The following is a 24,961-nucleotide window of genomic DNA, read 5'->3' on the forward strand; positions in this document are numbered from 1 at the left end:
TAAGTCCTTTGGGTATAAACTGAAAAGGGGGATAGCTAGGTCAAATGGTTGGTGTATCTCTGATGATGGATATGAATCTTTCATCTATCACCTTTACCACATATATTTTCATTGCTAGTTCTAATTATTGCATAATATTGCAAATAGTGCTATAGTAGATATTCCTTGACATGTCCTGTGGTGTGTAAGGATTTCAGTAGTATGTATACATGAACAAAATACGTGCAGAACTTTCAACTTTAATGAGTATTGTCAAATAGCTCTCTCAGACAGTGGTTGTTCTATTTATAGCATAGGGAATAGGCATTGTCAGACTCAATTTTTCCTAATCTGATGAATATAAAATGGTACCTCATCATTATTCTTGACATTAAAATATTATACATTGCCCTTCTCTAACTATCAGTGAAGCAGAACATCTTTTCATATTTATTGGTCATGAGGCTTGTTGGTTTCCTTTTCTGTGGTTTCCTTATCCAAATCCTTTATTCACTTTCTTTTTTTGTGGTGTGTGGGTGATACTGGAGATCAAACCCAGGACTTCCCATATGCTGAGCAAGCATACTATCACTGAGTTATATCCTCAGCCCCCTTCACCCACTTTGTATTATTAAGTTGTTTGTATTTGGTTGGCAGTAATTACCTGTATGTTTTAGATAATCTAGTATGCTTTATAAATATTTTATTCTGAACTTATTTTTTTATTTTTGAAAAAGTTTTTAAACTTTTAATAAGATTTATTTCATGACTATGCTGAATATCTTTTAAGTATTTAAAAAATACTTTAAAGTTTGCCTTTGTGCACTTAGGTTTCTAATGAAACTAGAATAAATGTGTGTATGTGTATGTGTGTTTATAATAATAAGGTAGAAATCCTTTTTATTTTTAATTACAAAATATTTCAAATATATAGGAAAGTATAAAAGAGATTGATTTTTGGTATGTATAATTGTTATAGCACTGTTAATAGAATATTATTCTTTCATTAAATTTTTAATATCACCTTTGTTAATAAATCACATTTCCATACATATGTTAGTATATTTCTAGTCTCTACTCTGTTCCATTGATTCTTACTTGTTTAAGTTATTTTTAAAATCCATCCATACAAATAGTATTAGTTTACGTAATACAAATATCTGTCCTGTAATTTATGAGGAAAGCTGTTGGGGTCTTTAGCCCCCCTGCTCTTCTCGACCAGCGACAAGGGAAGGAGCACTCCCCAACAAGGCCAGACCTGGAAAGGTAGGGCCGACTGACCGACCACCCGCTCCCAGTCCTCCAGGGGGAGGACAATCGGACATGTCAGGGAGACCAGTCACAGCAGGAACTCGTTTATTGAGGAAGTCACACAGCTTTTATGTAGGGTGAAGGCTAGGCGGGAACCAATCAGCTTAAAGGTCAGCAAGGCACGAGTGTTTATGCAGGTGAGAGTCCCATAGGACTATATGGCAAGCACGAGCTGATCACGTTCGTGGAACTGTTGTTAACCAATCCCTGACAGTGTTTCGATTTATCGTCATTATCTTTTGAAACCACCTTTGAAGCCTTGATCTTGCTCACTCGCCAGGGAGTAAGAAGTCAGCCTGAGTCAACGTGTCATTAGTCCCAAAATATCCCCCTTTTTTGTTTTATGTTAAGGGTGTGTCTGTCTTAGGTTGCTCCTGGGAGGGTCTTACCCATCATGGAACGTCACCCTAGCAGTTTGGGGGTCCACCTTACTTGAAAGTGTGCCTTTCTTAGGTCGTCCTCCTCTGAGGATCTTACCCGTCATTGACTACCACCTTAGCACTTCAGGCAGGCCCCTCAGGAGGAGCAGGGCTTAAGGGAGAGACACTTAGACCCCAGTGTCCTGATACGAGTGATCCATGATCCTATAGGACTCCCAATCATCATCATGAAGGGCGGTATAATGCTGTCGGACCACCATGAGCTGCTCAGACTTGCCTGGCTTTTCAGGAAATGGATAAGCTTATTGATTTTGCAAGACCCAAAGGTGAACACAAGGATAATGGTGATTAGCGGTCCCATAAGCGGGAGGAGGTAGGGGAGTCACCTGGGTAAACCCAGTCCAGAGGAAATTGGAGTGGAGCTCGCTCCTACGACGTTCCAGATCTTCTTGTAGGTTTTTGATTTAATCTTGTACAATGCCAGAGCAGTTGGCGTAGAAACAGCACTCTTCACCAAGGAACAGGCAAAGCCCTCCTTCCTTCGCCGTTAGCAGATAAGGCACTTGATTAGCCCAGTGTCGTTGGAAGGCAGTTAAGGGTTGATTTTTTGAAAAATTTAAAATATTTAATGTGAACATTGCTATTCTTAATTGATCATGGGGGTTATTTCCCCTTTTTTGTTTTATTAGTTGATCTTTTAAAGTTTTCTGGGTGGAGTGGTATTGAGAAAAAAACAAATCTTTGATATCAATAACAAGAAGCAAGAGATCTCTTGGGATAGAGGGGATCCAGGGAAGACCCCTTAAAGGGGTTCCTACCAGAACCATATGACTATTAATTTTCCTGAGATCCTGAAGCATCCTCCATTTTCCTGATGTTTTTTGGATGACAAAAACTGGACTATTCCAGGGGCTTAGAGGTGGTCTGATATGACCTAAGGTCAGTTGTTCTTATACAATATCTCTTAAATGTTGGAGCTTATTTTGGGGTAATGGCCACTGTTCCACCCATACTGGGGGGCCTGGGAGCCACTGGATGACTGGAGTCATTGGAACAGTGGCCTTTAGGATTGGGGGTGTGGCCTTACCCAGGGGGCTGGGGCCTTTTGCCTAGATGCCTCAAAAAGAGGGTCCCCTCTATAATTACTAAAAGGGCCAGGCAGATTGAACTGTTGTTCATATTCCTCCTGCTCAAGGAGGTCATCATACACTGCCTTGTGATCAGTCATTATATAGACCTCAGCTTCCCCCAAAATATCTTGTCCTAATAGATTTGCAGTAAGACCTGAGGCTATGAGGGGGCACACGTCTCCCTGGGCACCATCCACATCCTGCCATTTGAGCCAGTCTTTGGTCTCTTCTAATTTAGTATCATCTCCTACCCCAAGCAACTGGGGGCCAGGAACCAACCTCCATTGAGGTGAAACTTCCTCCTTTCTTAACACAGTCCTATCCGCTCCAGTGTCAATGAGACAAAGGAACTTCTTTCCCTCTATAAAAATGTCCATTTTGGGCCTTACCCCAGGAACAATGGGAATAGTCCAATGTGCCTCAGAGGGGCTATCAGGGGAGAAACCTCCTTTGTGTGGCGGGGCTGGAGGGTCCCTTTGATTAGTTTAAAGGTTTCCCCTCAATGTCAAATTTAGATTTGCAATCCCTCTGCCAATGGAATCCCTTTCTGCATCTTGGGCAAGGCATCTCGGGGGTGGCCGGCCTTTGAGCCTAACCCATAGAGCATCCGGGCGGAGCCTCAGAATGCACCTGACTAGAGGGGCAATCCCTCTTGAAGTGGCCTGGTTGCCCACAGCCATAACATACTCCTTTGCCCTTAGTTGCAACTGGTGACAAGGCTGCTGTGAGAGCCTCAGCAAGTGAGGCAGTTTGGGCCTGTAGGGCTGCAACCAAGGATTGAGACTGATGCACTTGCATGCCAATATCTTTGGTAGCCACAGTCCACCTTCCCATGGAGCGATCTTTCATCCTTGCACAGGCCAATTTGTGATCGGTAGTTATTCCTTCTCAAACTAACATTTTAACAAATTGATCTCTTAGGGGCCCTGTTGGAAATTTTCTCTGAAGGCTTCTTTCTACCCTCTCAATGAAGTTGCCTCAGTTGCCTTCTGGGTAATCCCTGCGATGGGGGGTTCTGAGGGACCCTCCTCTAGCTTTTTCTATGCCGCTAATCCTAGGGCTCTTACTTGTTCTTGATATGGGGCCGGGATGGCAGCCTATAAAAGGCCAGTAGAGAATTGGTTACTGGACCCAGAGAGCATCCCGTAAGTAATCAGGACGGGAGGGTTAGCAGCCTGGTTCCGTTCAGTCTGAGCATGACATTCTTCATTAAAAAATGCACACCACTTTAGATATAAAGGACCAGGAAGGACAGCTTTAGTTAGGTTCTTCCAATCCTGAGTGGTGTACTGCTGGTGGGCGAGGCCCTGGAGGATGGTTTCAGCCCAAGGGGAATTGGGCCCATCCTCTGAAACAACTTTCTTTAGTTCTTTTAAATATTGTGCCTCTCATGGGTACCAAATAGCAGGCCAGTTACCCCCTGGGTTAACATTTACCGGGAAGGCCATACAGGGAGGGGGGGAGTTAGAGTCAGTGAGTTCTCTCCCAGTATCATAAAATGGCCACAGGGAAGATTTCCCGCCATCCGGACAAGATGGCGGCAATGAGCCTCCCTGGGGCGCAAGTGGGCCCTCGATAAGTGTAGAGGCTGGCTGCCCTCGTGGTTCCTTTGGATGGGGCAGTAGTAACCGTTCCCCAGGTAAGGATGGGCAATAAGGAGGAGGGAGAGGGCTTTCACTGGAGTCTGATGTGGCCCCAGAATCAGATGCGGCCATGGGCATGTTAGAAGCACCAAAAATGATATCAAAGGGGTCAAAGGGCTCTCCTTTAAGATCCTCAACCTTGGGAGGAGCGGACGGAGATGGATTGGGCTCCTCATTAAAGGTATCCCAACTTTGTATACTATGTGGCAAGTTTCCTGAAGGAGATGCAACAAGAGGAGCCCGCGGTTCTTTAGGCGGCGGCTCTTTGGGGGAAACCTTGGAGCCCCCTTTGGGAGGTCCTGGAGAGAAGCAGACCTTAAGGGTGGATAATGTAGGGGGACTCTCCCCTAAATTGATTTCCCTATTCCTAACAAGTTGTTCTACACGATCCCATGTGGACCAGTCAAAAAGATTAGCAGCAGGAAGCCAAGGGGCCACCCGAGTAAAGGTGTCCCAGGCTTTTTCCACCTGTGTATCAGACAACTCAAGGCCCCTACTTTTTAGCATAAGCTTAAGAGCCTTGAGTGTAGGGTCATCATATGTCGTGTGTGTTTGCCCCATCCTTTCAGGGATGCCCTTACCTCGGAACTCACTTAGCCCGATCCGCCGGTACTTTCGGTTTTGTAGCTGCTCCTTGGCTTTGGCCGCGGCTTCTTTGAATCAGCCTCGAGGTGCCCCACGTTGGATGCTAAATGTTGGGGTCTTTAGCCCCCTTGCTCTTCTCAACCAGCGACAAGGGAAGGGAGCACTCCCCAAAAAGGCCAGACCGGGAAAGGTAGGGCCGACTGATTGCCCGTACCCAGCCCTCTGGGCAGAGGACAATCAGACCGTCAAGGAGACCAGTCACAGCAGGAACTCATTTATTGAGGAAGTCACACAGCTTTTATGTAGGGTGAAGGCTAGGCGGGAACCAATCAGCTTAAAGGTCAGCAAGGCATGGGGGGGTTCACGCAGGTGAGAGTCCCATAGGACTATATGGCAAGCATGAGCTGATCACATTCGTGGAACTGTTGTTAACCAATCCCTGACAGTGGTCTGATTTATCATCATTAACTTTTGAAAATGCCTTTGAGGCCTTGATCTTGCTCACCTGCCAGGAAATAAGGAGTCAGCCTGAGTTAGTTAACGTGTCATTAGTTCCAATAGAAAGCAAAAAATAGAACTAGTTTAAGATTAAACAAAATTATATTAAAAAGAGTAACTTTATGTTAGAGGTATTCCAAGGAATTATCTGTACATATTTATGCATATTCATGTATTTATAAATTTTATGCTACCAAATTATTATAGATGACTTTAGAAAATTTATTAAGATCAAAATGTTTAAAATTTAGAAATGAAAAATATTAAAAATATTTTTCACTTGTGGTTAGTTCAGTTTATCTTTTATAACAGAGACACTATAAAGTGACCTTCAATGAGCTGTACTCTCCTTTCAGAGCAGGCAAAGCCTGCAACTTGCTTCCTTTTTTTCTTCTTCTTCTTCTTTTTTTTTTCTGTGACTTGCTTCTAACTATGGAATACAGAAAAGATGATAGGATGTGATTACATAAAATTATTTGAGATTCTGAGTTAGCAAACTGCAGCAAAACACTGTCTTTCTGGCCTTGCAGAGGTAAACTGCTATAATGTGAACTGCCTTTTGTGAGGTCTTGTGGCAGGGACTACAGGTACCATCCTGAAGCCGAAGGCCTTAGTCATGTAGCTACAAGGTAATGAATTCTGCCAATAATCTGAGGGAGTGTAGAAGTAGATTCTTCCCCAGATGAACCTTCAGATGAAAATGCAGCCCAGATGACATCTTGATTGTAGCCTTGAGACACTGGCTAGAAAACCAGATAAGCTGTGCCTGGAGTCTGCAATTATGACGGTTAACTTCATGTGTTACCTTGATGATACCATGAGAAGCCAAAATCTCTGGAAAAAATATTATTTCTTTGTGTGGTTGTAGAGGTGTTTCCAAAAGAGATTAGCATTTGAATGGTAGACCAAGTAGAATATTGCAGATTGCTCTCTTTGGTGTAAATGGGTATTATCCAACTTGATGAAAGTGTGAATTGTACAAAAAGGCAAATAAAAGGGAATTTGTGTTTTGCCTAACTGCTCAAGTTGGGACACCAATTTCTTCATGCCTTCAGACCAGAATTGATACTGTCAGTATTCCTGGCTCTCAGGCCTTTGGACCTGGAATAAAGCTATACCACCTTTCCTGGTCTCTAGCTTGTGGACAGCAGGTCATGGCATCTCTTGACTTCAGTAACCACATAAGCCAATACCTTATTTTATACACATATATACACATGCACATACACAGTCTCTAATTTATGATGGTTCAAATAATAATTTTTCAACTATAAGATGTTATGAAAGAGATATACATTCAATAGAAACCACATTTTGGATTTTGAAATTAGGATCTTTTCCTGATATTCTATACAATATTCTCTTGTTGCATTAGCAGCAAGCCATTCCTCCCAGTTGGTCATGTGATCATAAGGTAAACAGGCAATACTCTATAGTAAACTGTATTGCCAGAATTTTGTGGATACAAGTATTCAGTACATTACATGAAATACTCAATACTTTATTATAAAATAGGATTTATGTTAGATGATTTGGCCCACCTATAGGCTAATGTAAGTATTCTGAGCACATTTCAAGTAGGGAAGGCTAAGCTATGATATTTGGTAAGTTCAATATATTAAATGTGTTATGAACTAGAAATCAAGAAGGTAATCCCATTTATAATAGCAATGAAAAATAAAGTACCTTGAAATAAATTTGACCAAATAGGTGAAAGATCTACACAACGAAAACTAGAAAACATTAATGGAAGAAATTGATGGGGACACACACACACACACACACAAACACACACCACAAATGCAAAGACATCCAATGTTTATGGTTTGGAAAAATCAATATTGTTAAAATATCCATAGCACTCTAAGTGATTTAGGAATTCAGTGCAATCCCTAAATACCAAAAATAACAACGACATTCTTTATAATACTCAGAAAAATCATCCTAAAATTTTTATGGAACCACAGAAATCCTGAGTAGCCAAGCATTCTTTAGCAAAAAGAACAAAGCAAGAGGTATTACACTACCTGAATTCAAAATATACTACACAGCTGCATCCATTGAAACAGCATGGTAACATAAAAATGGAAACATAGACCAATGAAATACAGTCTAGAAGTAAACCCATGCATCTATAGCCAAATAATACTTGACAAAGATTCTAGGAATGTGCATCTCTTCAATAGATGGCCAAGGAAGTTGATTATGCCCATGGAAAAGAATGACAGTAGACCCCTATCTTCACCTGTTACAAAAATCAACTTGAAATGAATTAAAGACTTAAATGTGAGATCTGAAACTAATAGAAGAAAATAGTATAAGTATTTAGAACATTGGAATGGGAAAGGATTTTTTTTTGGGGGGGGGATGAGATCTGAAGCAAAGGATATAAAAAACAAAATAGATAATAAGATCACATCAAATTAAAGAGCTCCTACTCAGCAAAGGTAATAATTCATAGAGTAAAGAGACAACCTATAGACTGAAGAAAATGTTTGCAAATTATACTTCTGATTCCAAAAACTCAAAAGCAAAAAACAAAAAGCAAATGCAAATGCAAATAACCCAATCTAATAATGGATAATAGACATAAGTAGACATTTCTCAAAAAAAGATATACAAATGGTCAACCGGAAATGAAAAAATGCTCAGTCTCACTAATCATCAGGGGAAGACAAATCAAAACACAGTGAAATATGACCTAATTTCAATAAAAATGACTATTATCAAAAAGACTGTAGATAACAAAGCACTGACAAGGATGTGGAGAAAAGGGAACCCTTACACATTGTTGGTGGGAAGGTAAATTAGTACAATCATTATGTAAAACAGCATGGTGTTGCCTCAAAAAATTAAAAATAGAATCACCATGTGATCTAGAGATCTCACTACTGAGTATATATTCAAAGGAAGCAAAATCAGTCTGTCAAAGAAATATCTGCACTCCCATGTCCATTGCAGCACTTTTCACAATAACCAAGAAGTGGAAACAACCTAAGTGGCCATCAACAGATAAAGAAAATGTGGTACATACACAAAATGGAATACTTATTCAGTCATAAAAAGGATGAAACGCTGTCATTCACAACAACATGGAAAGAACTGGAGATCATTATGCTAAGTGAAATAAGCCAGGTGCAGATGACAAGTACTGCATGATCTCACTTGTATATGCAACATAAAAAAGTTGATCTCATAGAAGTTGAGAATAGATTATTGGTTCCTAGAATCTGGGTAGAATAAAGGGAAGGGAGGGATGGGGAGACCTTGTTCAACAGGTACTAAGTTATAATTAGAAGCATGAAGATCTGTTATTTTGTTGCACAGTAGAATTTCTGTAGATAATATATACTGTATATTTCTAAAAACTAAAAGGATTTTAAGTGTTTTCACCTTAAAGAAGAGAAAAATATTTAAGGAGCTAGAAATATTTAACCTGACTTAATTATTACACAATGTATACATTTGGCAAAATATCACATGGTATCCCAAAAAATATATATATATATATTTATGTTTTTATGTAACAGTTAAAAATAAATTTAAATTTTAAAATGTATTTGTTATAAAGTAATAAAAGTCTAATATTTTTATGTCAGACTTTTAAGACTACCAATAAATTTGTATACTTACAGAAATTGCAAAAGACCTTAGGTATAAACCATTATATTGTAAGTTGTTTTTGTCTCTTTAAAAATCAGAATAATAAGTCTTTTTTGCAAGATAAAGGTAGACTTATGATTTATTTGGACTTGTAATACTTTAACATTGCATTTTTCTTGAGAGAGATAATGTGACTTGAAACAAACTAAACTTATTGTATATCCTTCTTATTGGGCCTAGATATTACCTTAATTTCTGAAGTCTAATGTTTTTGCAGTGGTAGTCTTTTTATTGCTGTATATCCTGTATAGGGAAATAATAACTTTGATGTTTCTACCTTTCTTTTTTCTGCTCTTATGTTTTGAGCACTCATGGGTTAATAGTCCACCTTCCATTGTGATTATTTTTCCTGTATCACTGAAAATTTGCCATTTACAACACTTTTTAAGTATGGAATTTTTATTATTATTTTTTCTTCTTATGTATATGAAAATATCCCCTTGTGCTGGTCAGTTTAGAACATGCATGCTCAATCGATCTTGCCTATAAAGATGGGCAATATAGTTCATGATCATTTCAGGCAACTCATTACTTTTCACTGGGAAGCATCCCAATCTCCTTGGATCTAAAATAATTTTTTTCATCAAATTGGCAGTTTTGTTTAATTCATTTTTTGTTTAGAGGTAAGTATTATACAACATAAGGTGGAATATCTGTTCCCAAGAAACTGTCACACATGAAAGATACAACAACAAAAAAGAAGGAACTTTCAAAACACCTACAGCAGACCTGGAAACCAATGGAGCTCCTGTTGTACTCATACTCACCTGCCCCCTATCTCTTCCACCTCTCTGTGTATTGTAAGAGGCTCCTTCTTTTTGGAATAAATGAACCTGTTATATTAGATCGGGTGTTGAAGGCCTGGTCTCCAAGGCTGCAGTGTTCAGGGATAGGACTCTTGGGAGGTAACTGGCTCTTGAGGGCTCTGATCTCATTAGTGAATTAATACATTAATGGATTCATAGCTGATGGCATTAATGGGAGGAAACTGTAGGAGGTGGGGCCCAGTTGGAGAAGTAGGTCACAGCTGGCATGCCCTGGAAGGGTATTCCTTGCCCTTAGCCTCTTCCTTGCACATGTGAGCCCCCCCACCTTTCACCCCTCCCTCCATTTCCCAGTCCTGTGAGATAGGCAGCTTTGTTCTGCTGCACTCTCCCTATCATGCATGATGTTTTCCCTCACCACAATCCTAGGATGGAAGGATCCAAGTGACCAGAGACTGAAACCTCTGAAACTGTGACCCAAAATAAATATTTTGTCCTTAAAGTTGTCTTTCTCAGGTATTCTGTCACAGTGACAAAAAGTTGACTAGAACATCAGCTTATCTTTTATCTGTTTCTTTTTGTCAAAATGTAAGCTGCTAAGAGCATCCCTTTCTGACCTCTTATCCCTTTAGTTCTCTTCACTTCTTCCTTAGCCCAAGCTCCGCTTATACTCTTCCTTCCCAAAGTTTTATGTTTTGTCTTCTGAAACTCCCACTCCCTCACCAACATAACCCCCTCTCCCTTTCCCTTGAATGTTCCTTGTCCCCTTCAATGAGCACATTCATGACCTGAGGACTCTGTTTTGCCTTTCAGTTTCTCTGTACTGTTCCACCACTGCTTCCAGATCTACCTCCCTCCTTCACTGTTACCCCAGCATTCCAGTGAGATATGGCAATGGGTGGGCTGGACTGACCTCTACTCCTACTTTGTCACATAGGTCACAATTTTCTCTTAAACACAAGTTCTGTGACTCCTGTGACTTGAAGAGCACACAAGTGGCCCACTCACCCCAGTCTCTCAGTTCCTTCCTCTCCTCACCAGTGACATTTCCTAAAATTGTTTCTGGCAGCCACGCCCACAGCCAAACTGTTCTACCTCTGAAACTACGGATTGAAATATCTCATTTTTATGTTATTTTGCCATCCTTCAGTCTATTGGAGGGTAAGAACTTGGTGGAACTAAGAGTAGAGAGCAGAGAGAACTATTTAATAAGAAAATGGTCAGCACTTGGTTTCTAAATGTAAACAATGAAGAGAATTGAATCAAAGGTAAAAACAAAGATTTTGAAGCTAAATGCCTAAGATGATTTAAAAGATAGTAGTAATTATAGATGGCTCTTTTTTGATCACGAAGGATTTTTTAAATTATTTAATCCTTTGTTTTTTGTTTGTGATCATGAACTTTTGAACCTGGAATTTTATTTCCATTATTGTTATTATTAGAGTTAATATTTATTGAGTACTTACTATGATCTAGACAAAGTATTGTCTGTTACATGGATTATCTCACTAAATTTTCACTACTACTTTATGATATAGATCTTATCATTCTTTTCATTTTAAACACAAGGAAGCTGAGGGATAGAAAGGTTTAACTTTTTTTTATTGCACACTGCTTGTAAGTGGCAGAGCAGGAAGGTAGATTAAAGTAGTCTGAATCCAGAGCCTACACTTCATTTAGTAGAAGTGGCATATCCCCAATATGCTACTTCTATTTTTCACATATATGTGGTATTACCAGGGTAAATGCATCTTTTTGGAAACACTGTAGCAAGAACTTTTCTTTCAATCAATACCTTTAGGAAAGTCCTTCTGATAGATAACAGGTTTATGTAACATTTTTAATCAAACAACATAATAAGCCATGGTATTGATCCTCTACAATGACAATTTCTTTGTTAGAAATGTTCTCCTTTCTTATCTCTATCAAGTGGAACATCAAACCTGCTCCCATCACTATTTCTCATTGTTAGTCCACCACCAACAATGAATGGACACCGCTTGGACTATGTGGTCAGCCTCAACACAACTCCATCAGCAGGCAGGACCTTCTGTGTTGCTTGCTAGACCATCCTCTGCTTTCTCCGTTCCTTTGCTAGGACCCAGGTCAAAAGTGCAATAAAACACAGAGCTCTTCCCACTGATACACACACACATACACACACACATTCTTGATAATGTGCTCTTCCAACTCTTATGCATAATATCAACTTTATATCACAACACTACAATGAGAGAGGTATTATTTTTTATTCCATCTTATAGATGAGAAACTGAACTGAGGCACAGAGAAGTTTTCACTGCTATTATACTCCTTAGTAACAGGATATTTTCTGTTTTTTTTTTTTTTTTGACTTTCTCACAAAGAGTTTATTTTTCCTTTATAAGAGGTTTGACTTGAGGCAATTGCTGTCTTTGGTTCAATGGTTCAACACTATTAAGACTAATATATATATTAATATATACATATGCTATATATATATGTATATATATATACTGTTAAGACTAATATATATATGTGTGTGTATATATATATATATATTTTTCTTCAATGGTTCTTTTTTTTATTGTAAACAAATGGGATACATGTTGTTTCTCTGTACATGGTATAAAGGCATACCATTTGTGTAATCATAAACTTACATACGGTAATGTTGTTTGATTCTTTCTGTTATTTTTTCCCTTCCCCCCCACCCCTCCCACCCCTCTTTTCCCTCTATACAGTCCTTCCTTCCTCCATTCTTGCCCCCCTCCCTAACCCTAACTCTAACCCTAACACTAACCCCTCCCACCCCCCATTATGTGTCATCATCCACTTATTAGTGATATCATTCGTCCTTTGGTTTTTTGAGATTGGCTTATCTCACTTAGCATGATATTCTCCAGTTTCATCCATTTGCCTGCAAATGCCATAATTTTATCATTCTTTATAGCTGAGTAATATTCCATTGTATATATATATACCACGGTTTCTTTATCCATTCATCAATTGAAGGACATCTAGGTTGGTTCCACAATCTGGCTATTGTGAACTGAGCAGCTATGAACATTGATGTGGCTGTATCTCTGTAATATGCTGATTTCAAGTCCTTTGGGTATAGGCCAAGGAGTGGGATAGCTGGGTCAAATGGTGGTTCCATTCCAAGTTTTCTAAGGAGTCTCCACACTGCTTTCCAGAGTGGCTGCATTAATTTGCAGCCCCACCAGCAATGTATGAGTGTACCTTTCTCCCCACATCCTCATCAACACCTGTTGTTGCTTGTATTCTTGATAATCGCCATTCTAATTGGGGTGAGATGGAATCTTAGGGTGGTTTTGATTTGCATTTCTCTTATTACTAGAGATGTTGAACATCTTTCCATATGTTTGTTGATTGCTTGTAGATCTTCTTCTGTGAAGTGTCTGTTCATTTCCTTAGCCCATTTGTCAATTGGATTATTTGCATTCTTGGTGTAGAGTTTTTTGAGTTCTTTATAGATTCTGGAGATTAGTACTCTATCTGAAGTATGATTGGCAAAGATTTTCTCCCACTCTGTAGGCTCTTTCTTCGCATTGCTGATAGTTTCCTTTGCTGAGAGAAAGCTTTTTAGTTTGAATCTATCCCAGTTATTGATTCTTGCTTTTATTCTTGTGCTATGGGAGTCCTGTTGAGAAAGTCTGGTCCTAAGCCGACATGTTGAAGCTCTGGACCTACTTTTTCTTCTATAAGATGCAATGTCTCTGGTCTGATTCCGAGGTCCTTAATCCATTTTGAGTTTAGTTTCGTCCAATTCTCCCAGCACCATTTGTTGAAGAGGCTATCTTTTCTCCATTGCATATTTTTGGCCCCTTTGTCTAGTATGAGAAAATTGTATTTATTTGGGTTTGTGTCCATGTCCTCTATTCTGTACCATTGATCCACCTTTCTATTTTGGTACCAATACCATGCCGTTTTTGTTACTATTGCTTTGTAGTAGAGTTGAAGATCTGGTATTGCGATACCCCCTGCTTCACTCTTTCTGCCAAGGATTGCTTTAGCTATTCTGGGTTTTTTATTCTTCCAGATGAATTTCATAATTGCTTGCTCTATTTCTGTAAGGTACATCATTGGGATTTTAATTGGAATTGCATTGAATCTGTATAGCACTTTTGGTAGTATGGCCATTTTGACAATATTAATTCTGCCTATCCAGGAACATGGGAGATCTTTCCATCTTCTAAGGTTTTCTTTAATTTCTTTCTTTAGTGTTCTGTAGTTCTCATTGTAGAGGTCTTTCACCTCTTTTGTGAGATTGATTCCCAAGTATTTTATTTTTTTCGATGCTATTGTGAATGGGGTAGTTTTCCTAATTTCTCTTTCTGAAGATTCATCACTTATGTATAAAAATGCCTTAGATTTATGTGCATTGATCTTATATCCTGCTACTTTACTGAATTCACTTATGAGATCTAAAAGTTTTCTGGTGGAATTTCCTGGTTCCTCTAAGTATATAATCATATCATCAGCAAATAGGGATAGTTTGAGTTCTTCTTTTCCTATTCGTATCCCTTTAATTTCTTTGGTCTGTCTAATTGCTCTGGCTAGAGTTTCAAGGATGATATTGAAAAGAAGTGGTGAAAGAGGGCATCCCTGCCTTGTTCCAGTTTTTAGAGGGAATGCTTTCAGTTTTTCACCATTCAGAATGATATTAGCCATGGGCTTAGCATAGATGGCCTTTACAATGTTAAGGAATGTTCCCACTATCCCTATTTTTTCTAGTGTTTTGAGCATGAACGGGTGCTGTATTTTATCAAATGCTTTTTCTGTATGTATTGAAATAATCATGTGATTCTTGATTAGTAACAGGATATTTTAACACAGTTTGACATTAATGTGTTCTTAACTTTTATAATATATCACTCCTGGCAATCTCTGAAATACTACATTCCAGGGAAATGTGAAGGACAATAAATTAGTCTTTCCACTCAAATACTCTAGGTTTGTTTCTTATAATAGAGACAAATTTAATATTCTGTATACTGAACATAAATGGTCCAATAGTTGAAAAGAGTTTGTATACTATTTGGCAATAAAATACTTTTAGCACATTTTGTTCCACTTGTGCAAAAATTAAATATATTATTTTCCTCAACATTTACAAGAATAGTTCCCAAATATATTCCTCATAAATAATTTTTGGAAAATGTGCTCATCCAATAAGTAATTGAATATCTCCTTTTGGATATCCCCAGAGAGAAAATTTTAACATCTCAAAATTGATCGGATAATTATTTCTTTAGAATTTTCCTCTGTCAATGAATAGCATCACCAGCCACCAGTTGCACAAATAGAAACCTCGCCAGCATCCGTTCTAGCCTCTCACTCCAACACAGTCAATCTGTAGGACAGTCAAATCCATCTGCTGCTTGACAGTTTTTCTCACCTTCTAATTGTTTACTCTTCTTTCAGTCTTAACACCTTTCCAACACTATTGCCTTTCTAAAATCTAAATCTTATCATCCTGCCCCTCCCCTGTTTAATATCTGTGAATGGTGTCATACTGCTTAACCTGGGCTGTCAGGTTCCATCATCTGTCCTGTTCGTCTATCCAGATTTATCTCTTTTCACTCTGCATTCTTCTCTCATTCCCTCTGGCATAGTATGCTGTGGGCCTCGCATGTGAAGTGTCCTCAGAATAGAAATCTTTCCTGTCTTTGTCCCTCTATTCTTACTTATTCTTAAGGTTGTTGGGGGCTATGCCATGCGGACTCGCCAAGATGGCGCCTGGCAGCCAGCCAGAAGTTGTTTTGGTCACATCGGCAGTGAGGAGGTTGATTAACATAAGCACACCCAGGTGATTTATCATTGGCCGTATTCAATTAAGTCCAAGCACACAACGTATGCACAAGTGTTCCCAAGTGCTCCTGATCATGCCTGCTCGTTTTGACCTTTGCCATGATTGGGCAGCTAGCTCCTTGCCTAATCTTCGCATAATTGGCATCAGCCCTACCCTTCACCTCCCGGAGGGGATATAAGCCAGCTCTCCTCCAGCGCCAGAGTTCGGAGTTTGGAGTTCAGAGTTCGAAGTTCGAGGTCGAGGTCGAGGTTGAGGTCGAGGTCCCAAGTTCCAGGTTCGAGATTCCAGGTTCCAGGTTCGAGAGCCAGGGTTCCCGGGTTTCCTGATTCAACAATAAACTTTTCCGAATTCAAGAACCTCGCTACTCGTTTGTCCCACTCCCCCCCAAATCGACGCTGCTGGATGGCGTCAAAGGTCTTGCTTAGAAGTCAGTCATGGAATCACCTGGAAGTCTTCTCTGACTCCTTGAGTTCATATTTAGTGTCTATTCTGTATCCTTCTATGATGTGCTTCATAGCACCCAGGAGTCTCCTGTCATAGGACTCATCACGCTGCTTTTGTTTGTGCTTTCCATGACTATCCTTATGGTACTCAGATTGGGAACCACAGGAATAAATCATAGAGATAAGAAATATGAATGAGAGAACTATTAGGTCAGCACTCATTTAGTAAAATGCTTCCTCCTCCTTTCCCAGTGGAAATAGTTTATCATTGCCTCCAACCATTGAAGTGTTTTGAGGTAGCTTATGCACTTACGAACTCTGGAATGATTTGTGTGATTCAATTAACTATGAAATTTTATGGAGAAATAGGAGGGTATATATATATATATATATATATACACATTATATATTATGATATACACATATGTGTATATTATATATATATATTTCACCACCCAAATTATAGGGAAAAAATGACCATCTAAACTCCAAAAAGATGTTGTTGATGGATCAGATTGTTTATTTCTATTGTAGTTATTAGTTAGATCAAATTGATTTCATAAAGTATAGAACATGGAACCCTTTGAATAGTTCTCATATACAGCAATTAATAATTGTTGAAGACAAGGATATTAATTTACTATTCTAAATTATAAGAAATTTATAATTATAATTGTTAAGATATAATTTTGGTGATGTCATTCAATTGATCATTTTTGGTCAAGAATACTTGCTGCAACTATAATATAATTTTTATGAGAAAATGTAATCTCCCTTACAAAAATGCTAGTTTGTAACTTTTGAGTTACAGGAATACTACAATATGGTTAAAATAGGGAGACAGTCATAAGAATATGATAGGAATAATTAAAGATTATTTAAAGTGATGGAAACTGTATTATAATTTAGGCATCAGACTCTTGCTAATTGCTTCCCTAAAGTAAACTGTTTATCTTCTCAATATGAAGCATATCCTGTTGTTCTCTGGTCAAAAAATGAAGCTCCCTGAATATCTGTTTGGTGCCCATCCCCTTTTTCCCTGGGGAATAGTCTGGTTGGTTTTTCATCCAACAGTTGGGCTCACAGCAGGTTGTACTGGAGTTCTTTCTTGACTTCCGAAAAGATTGGTTAGGTTAGAATTTACATATCAGTTTGATTTATTGTGTCTGTGACATAACATCTAAGTACCTTTTACAAAGCAATTAAATACAATTGTTATAAAAGAATATATTAAGATAATTTAGTTAGGCTTTGGTAGGACTCACAAATTCACATTGACAACTAATGATAAAATCATTGTCATAATTATTTCTATATTGCATAAATATGATTTCCCTTCCAATTATATGATCTGTGATAAAATTTTATCTTTATGTCTTTTCTGTATCCATTAATATGTGAGGATAAATCATTAGGTGACTATTAAAAACAATATTCCAGTATGGGTTTGTATTTGAGAAACTAATTTTCCATCTGATATTGCTTAATAAGTTTTGGGAAAGTCTGATTTGTCTATTTTATTTCCCCCTGTAAGATTAAAAACTATTTGTGTCCTTAATTTTCTATTTGGACAGAGGACTTCTGTTGCAGTATTTAGGAAACTGGGAATTCATTAGAATCAAGAGGAATAACTGCAGCATCCAAATCGATGAGCTGTTGCTGATTCTTTCATATCACCAAAGGGAAACCAAGCTTATAAAATCTTGCTAACCACCTTGCATTGAGCTGTCACCTTTAATGTACCTTTGATATACTTGCTTTCTGTTAAAGGGGAAGATGGGAAACAGAAAGTGTATCATTTCATTCACACGGACTTTGTCTGGAAGTGTGGCTGTGATATGATTTCTGTCAGAAACAATCTGCTTGATATTCCTCTGCCTTTGCTTGGGAACACAGAGTGGCTTGTCTGTTTTCTAACCCTGGGTGCTAGGATATGCTGCCTTGTCAAACAGCATTTGTCTTCGCTCACTACCTGCTCGTTGAGTGGAGCTCAGCCTCGCTGCGGTGGCAGAGAAAGCCTTAAGGCTGCTCAGCATCTGTCTCTTCGTGTAATTAACTGCAGCCCTGGATAGGGAGCAAAACAGAGATTTTGTGCTGTGAAAGAGTAATGTGTCTAGACAGGAGTTTCTAAGCAGAGAAAAGATTTGTTAGTGTTTCTGTTCAAACAGGACACAATTTTTTTTGCCTCAAAATATATTGAAGGCAGAGTGACCATTTGCTTCCAAAGCAAAGATAACTTTGGAAAACTCAACGTGCCTTAAAAGCTCCTTCAAAAAGCTTTAACTTGACAATTTTAGCATCAAAAGGAGTAATGATATGACTGAGTTATAGTCCAATGAATAAAATAAGAATCCATGAGTCAGTAGACACAAATGAACAAATAAAAACTGGAAAACGAAACCCCTTCTTTATAGAATACCAACTAATAAGAGCTGAAGGGAGGATGGAGTTAGAAAAATCACCATTTCATGATCATCATGGAAATAAGATTCAAGTAAGAATCATCAACAGATGCTAATACCATATTAATAGATGAAAGTTTGCTGAGGATTAGGATACATACAGACTCAAGTTATCTCCTCACAAATTTAATATATGTATATATAACCAAATCTGGGTAAAGCGTATATGGGAGCTTTGTTTTTTTTTTTTTTTTTTTTTTTGTAACTTTTCTAGAAGTTTGAAACTATATTAAAAAAAATACCCAAGAGATAGGATTTGCATATTATTTTGGTTTTATTCCTAAGTAACTGGAACATGGCTCAGTCCTGGACAGACTTGGCTCTTTTTAACATGGTATGAAGAAAAAATATGTTATCCAGAAGCTTGACTCGCCAGCTGCCACCAAGATTCATTAACTGTAACATGCTCCCCAATCAGAATCTGCTCTTTCCCAGGAAGAGTGACATCCTGAATGTTTACCTTTCACAAAGACTCACTTAGAGACTTGTGATCCATGAGGACTTCTGAGTGAAATGTGAATATCTGCATGTGTGGCTCCATGACACATTTTATAGTACCCTTTGACTTTACAGAAAAGGGCCCTGAAATTTAGAAAATGAAGGCTTGTGATTCTTTCTGTGTCATTCTTAATAAGCTTTCTTTCAAGAAGTAGAAGGCAAAGAATTCTTCTCTTCTAAGACCCTATTGTGTAGCCATAGCAGCCCTGATGATTGCTTAATTGAGAAAAAGAGACTAAACATAATAATAAAGACTGCAAACGGTATTGAAGACAATTATCTTTAACTCTTTCCTGGATATTTTGGTATTCATTTAATATGGAGCATGTGATGCTTGAATGAACAGATTTATAATTTAACTTAAAATTAGAATGAAGCAATGCAATGTGTGTCTGAAGGAGGAGTCATTACCAACCAGCTGATTAGATTCCCTTACATGCTGCTACATGCAGTAGTACCCTTGGTGCTTCACTTGCAAGTGGCAATAGGCCTGACTGCTCTTTTGCAGCTAGGGCAGACAGTCCCTCTTGTTTGGAGCCATTGGCTTTAACCAATTCTTTCTTTCTGGTTGGTGACTAATAGATGTAGGTTGATTTCACTGCCAAGGGAGGGAATGGATCATGCCTTAAGCCTTAGTCCTTTTTGCAATTTGATCCAGTTTATCAGTGTTAATGAGAGTCTCTGGGTACTCCACTAAGATTGCCAATAGTTATTTTATTTGACATTTGAATTTCTATTTGAAAAATACCGTGATTTGTTTCTTAGAAATATAAGTTATCCCTGTCCACTTTTTTTTCAAGATGGAAGAAATGTATAAGAATCATCTTGTCCAAATTCCCTCGTGAATAGGAAACTGAGTCTCAGGGATTCCCAAGTTGCTGGGGATCATGCTTATTGGTGAACCAAAGGTGTCAGATTGTATTAATGTTGTGCTAATGTTGTATTAACACGGTGCCATTCTCATAAAAGTCAAGAATCTGTTAAACTTTTGGAAATTCTTGAAACACTGAAGCATAATAATTTTAGGTAGACTAAGAAAATTAAATTACACATAATGCTTTTTAAAAACTTTTCATTTTGAAATAATTTTAGATTTAGAGAAGAATTGTGAAGATAGTATAGAGCTCCTATATCCCTTGTACTCAACTTCCCCTAATGCTAACTAACATCCTACATAACGTGGTGAAACTAAGAAATCAGCATGTGTGCAATAGTATTAACTAAACTATAGACTTTACACAGGTTTCCTCAGTTTTTCTACTGATTTTCTTTTTTCTGTTCCTGGATCCAGTGCAGACGACATTGCTTTTGGTAATCACATTCTTATTCTCTTCTAATAAATGACATTTTCTGAACAATTCTGTCTTTCCCCTCTGAATAGTGGTCAGATATTTTGTAGACTGTTTCTCAGTTGAGGTTTGGGAATATTTCATGATTAGATTGAAATGATGGATTTGGGGGGATGCCACAGAAATCATGTGCTATTTTCATTGTATTATATGAAGGGGTGAGATATCAATATTGCATATCTTTGTAGATGTTAACCTTTATCAGTTAGGTAAGATAGTGTTTGCTAATGAGAAATCTGGCTTCTATTATGTATGATGTATTTCTTTATTGAGTCAATATAAATATAATGGAGTGTCAAAGTTGATAAACTATACTATTAGAAGAAGGTCCTGGGGGGTGAAAGTAACGACATTCTCAGAGATTTTAGATTTAAAGTTACAGACCCTCTTTCCTGTTCTCATTCCTACCTACCCATAATTCTTCTGTTCTACCTTATATTTGTGTGGGTCTATTTTGGGCTCTACACTTTGTTCCATTGATCTTCATTTCTATTCTTTAATGGCATACTTTGTTGATCATGTAGCTCTAAAGTAAGATTTCAAATAGGGTACTATGAGATCTTATGCACTGTTCTTTTTCAGAATTGGTTTCCTTGTTCTAGTTCCTTGGACTTTCCAAATGCATTTTAGAATCAGTTGGTCAAAATCTATAAAAAGACTTGCTTGAATTTTTATTTGGATTACATTGAATCTCCAGACCAAATTGTAAAGAATTGATATCTAACATGAATGTTAAGTTTTCCAATTGATAAATATGGGTGCATCTTTCCATTTATTTAAACTTTGATTTTTCTACCAGTGTTTTGTAGCTTTCATTAAATAGATACTGTATGATTTTTAAAAATACTTGTTCCTGAGTATTTTATTGTAGCATTTAGTGTAATTGCAAATATGGTTTTTAAAATTTACTTTAAAATCCCAATTTTTCATTGCTGGCGTTTCTTTTCTGACTTTCATATATTCATCCTGTGTTATTAAACTCTTCTATTTTAGGAGCTTTTTTGTAGATTTTTTGTGATTTTCTACATAGACATTTATATTGTCTGAATCAAGACTTTATTTCTTTTCAGTCTGTGTACCTTTCATTTCCATTTTCCCTCTTCATAGGCTAGGAATTCTAATACTCTGTTGAATAGAGGTAGTAAGCAATGACATCTGTGTCTTTTTCTTAATTTTAATCTCTCACCATTGAGTGTGATGGTAAGTGTGAGTTTCTTTTTTAACAAATGCCCTTTATTAAGGTAAAAAAAGTCCCTCCTAGTCCTAGTTTGTTGTAAGTTTCTACCAGGAAAACATTTAGAATTTTATTATTTTTCCATACCTATTGAGATGATTGTATTTTTTTTAATTTAGTCTGTTAATATGGTGAATTACACTGATTTTTCAAATGTTGAACAAATCTTGAATTTGTGATGACTCTCACTTGGTTATGTGCTATTTTATTCCTTTTTTATATTGCTGGATCTAATTTGATATGTTGTTGAGTTTTTTGCATCTATGTCTATAAGGAATATTGGAATGTTGGTCAGTAGTTTTCTATTCTTTTTTAAATTTTATTTTTGATATTGGCAATTAACTCAGGGGTGCTTAACCATTGAGCCACATCTCCAACCCTTTTTATTTATTTATTTTTTTGAGACAGGGTCTTGCCAAGTTGCTTAGGACCTCGCTGTGTTGCTGAGGCTGGCCTCAAACTTGAGACCCTCCTGCCTCAGCCCCCTGAGTTGCTGGGGGCTATATGTACCACCACACCTTGCTGTAGTTTTCTTTTCTTGATAGATCTTTGTCTAGACTTGGTATTAGATTAATGTTGACATCATAAATTAGTTGGGAAGTTTTCTGTTTTCTGGAAAAGACTGTAACATTAGTATTGTTCTTTCTTAAATATTTGGTGGAATTTCACAGTGAAGTCATTTGAGTATTTATTTTTTGGAATGTTTTGACTGTAAATTTAGTATCTCAAATAGATATATTAAAACTATTTCTTCTTGAACGAGCTTTATAGTTTCTGTCTTTCAAATGGTGCAGTTCTAAGTTGTTGATTTTATAGGCATAAAATTGTTTGTAGTATTTAGTTATTATACTTTCAGTGTGGAGTTAATAATGATGACTCCACTTTCACTTTTTATGTAGTTTATTTGCATCCTCTTTCTTTTTTCTTTGTTGTTCTGGATAGACTCTTACCAGTTTTAGAGCCAAGTTCTTTCTTTCTGATTTTCTCTGTTGTTAGTTGATTATCAATTTCACTGACTTATGCTCTAACCTGTATTACTTTCCACTTTCTGTTTGCTTAGGTTTAATTTGCTCTTCTTTCTCTAGTGCCTTAATATAGAATAGATTACTGATTTTAGATCTTTCTTCACCATAAATATAAACATTTAATGCTCTGAATTTCTTAGTACTACTTTATCATTTGCATCCTCCAAATTTCGACATTTTTATTTCACTTAATTAATTTTAAAAGATCATTAGCTTAATTTAATAATTTTTATTTAAAAATTTTTTGAAATTTCCTTTGTCAATTTCTCTTTGATCCATGCACCATGGCCTCGCATAATGCCAGGGCAAGCACTCTGCCACTGAGTTACACCCCCAGCCCTTTTATTTTATTTTTTTCATTTTTACAGATTGCATTTTGATTCATTGTACACAAGTGGGATACAGATTTTCGTTTCTATGGTTGTGCACGATATAGATTCATACCATTCATGTAATCATACATGTACATACGGTAATGATATCTGTCTCATTCCACCATTTTTCATACCTCTACTGGCTCTTCCCTCTCATTTCCTTCTACATAATCGCAAGAGAGAAGAATGGAGGAACTTTATTTTATTTTGAGACAGAGTTTCTCTAAGTTGCTGATACTGTCCTTGAACTTGAGATTTTCCTACCTCAGTCTCCCAAGCAGCTGGGATTCCAGGCATGTACCATCATACGTAGCTTATGTACTATATTTTGAAGATAAAGAATTTAATATAAATTTCTGATGTTTGATATATTTTTGAGAGGTTATAATTTCTTTACATGGAATGCCATTTTACATTTTTTAGTAACATGAAGCATAGTATTTAGGAATACTCTAGGTTGAAAATAAAAATCAATTAGCTAATCTAGAATCTATTACCAAATATGCACCATAAGCTGTGCTAATGTATTGTGGCATGAAATCCAGTACTCATTTTCTTCTTAGACTATAATATACAAAATAAGATTTCTCTTATTTCAGGTATTTTTATTTTTAGTGCTTTGTAGTTATACATACTGTATGCATACATACACCACTCATCTTGACATATTCATAAATGCATATGACATAGTTTTCTCTATTTAAATCCCAAGGGCTATCCCTTTCCATTCAGTCCTCCTCTCCATCCCATTCTTCTATCTATTGGTCTTCCTTCTATTTATTTATTTATAATTGATGCATTATAGTTATAGATAAAATTGATATGCATTATGACATACTCATACATACACATAGGATATTTGGGTCAACTTAATTCCCTGATTCCTCCCCTTGCTCTTTCCTCCTCCCTTCCTCTTGGTCCCTACTTCTACTCTATTGATCTCCCTCCTAAATTTATGAGATCCTCTTTGTTTATTCCTTTATTCTCTCTAGCTTCCGTATATGAGAGAAAACATTTGACCTTGACTTTTTCTGAGTCTGTCTTATTTCACTTAGTGTGGTAGTCTACATTTCCATTCATTTACCCACAAATGACATAACTTCTCCTTTTTGTGACTGAGTAGAACTCCATTGTGAATATATGCCACATTTTCTTTACCCATTCATCTATTTTTTTTTTTTTTTTCATTACTGGGAATTGAACCCAGGGGTACTTAACCTTTGAGTCACATTGCCAGCCCTTTCACCTTTTTTTTTTTTTTTTAATTTTTTTACCTTTTTTTTGTTGTTGTTGTTTTTGAGACAGAGACTCACTAAGTTGCTTAGGGCCTCGCTAACTCTCTGAGGTACGCCGTGAACTTGTGATCCTCCTGCCTCACAAGTTGCTGGGTTTACAAGTGTGTGCCACTATGCCCAGCTATCCATTCATCTATTGATGGGCACCTAAGTTGATGCCATAACTTGGCTATTGGGATTGTGCTGCTATAACATTGGTGTATGGCTATCACTATAGTATGCTGATTTTAGTTCTTTGGGATAAATATTAAGGAGTAGGATAGCTGGATCATATGGAAGGCAGTTATGCTCACCACTATACCACCAACACAACCCTAGCTGGGTCATATGGTTGTTCCCTTCTGAGTCTTTTGAGGCATCTCCATACTGCTTTCCAAAGTGCTATACTAATTGCATGCCACCAACAATGTATAAATGTACCTTTTCCCCCACATCCTCACCAGCAATTATCATTATTTGTACCCTTGATGATGGTCATTCTGACTGGGATGACTAATATTGACAATCAAGAAG

At 37.4% G+C, this 24,961-nt stretch overlaps 1 protein-coding gene across 2 annotated transcripts in view; it reads left to right on the forward strand.

The window, feature by feature from the left end:
* Dcdc1 (doublecortin domain containing 1) overlaps nucleotides 1–24,961 on the forward strand; it is a 494,469-nt gene that overhangs the window by 366,647 nt on the left and 102,861 nt on the right. The window lies entirely within an intron of this gene.

Source organism: Sciurus carolinensis, chromosome 11 (assembly GCF_902686445.1).
Source record: "Sciurus carolinensis chromosome 11, mSciCar1.2, whole genome shotgun sequence".
NCBI classification, from domain to species: Eukaryota; Metazoa; Chordata; class Mammalia; order Rodentia; family Sciuridae; genus Sciurus; species Sciurus carolinensis.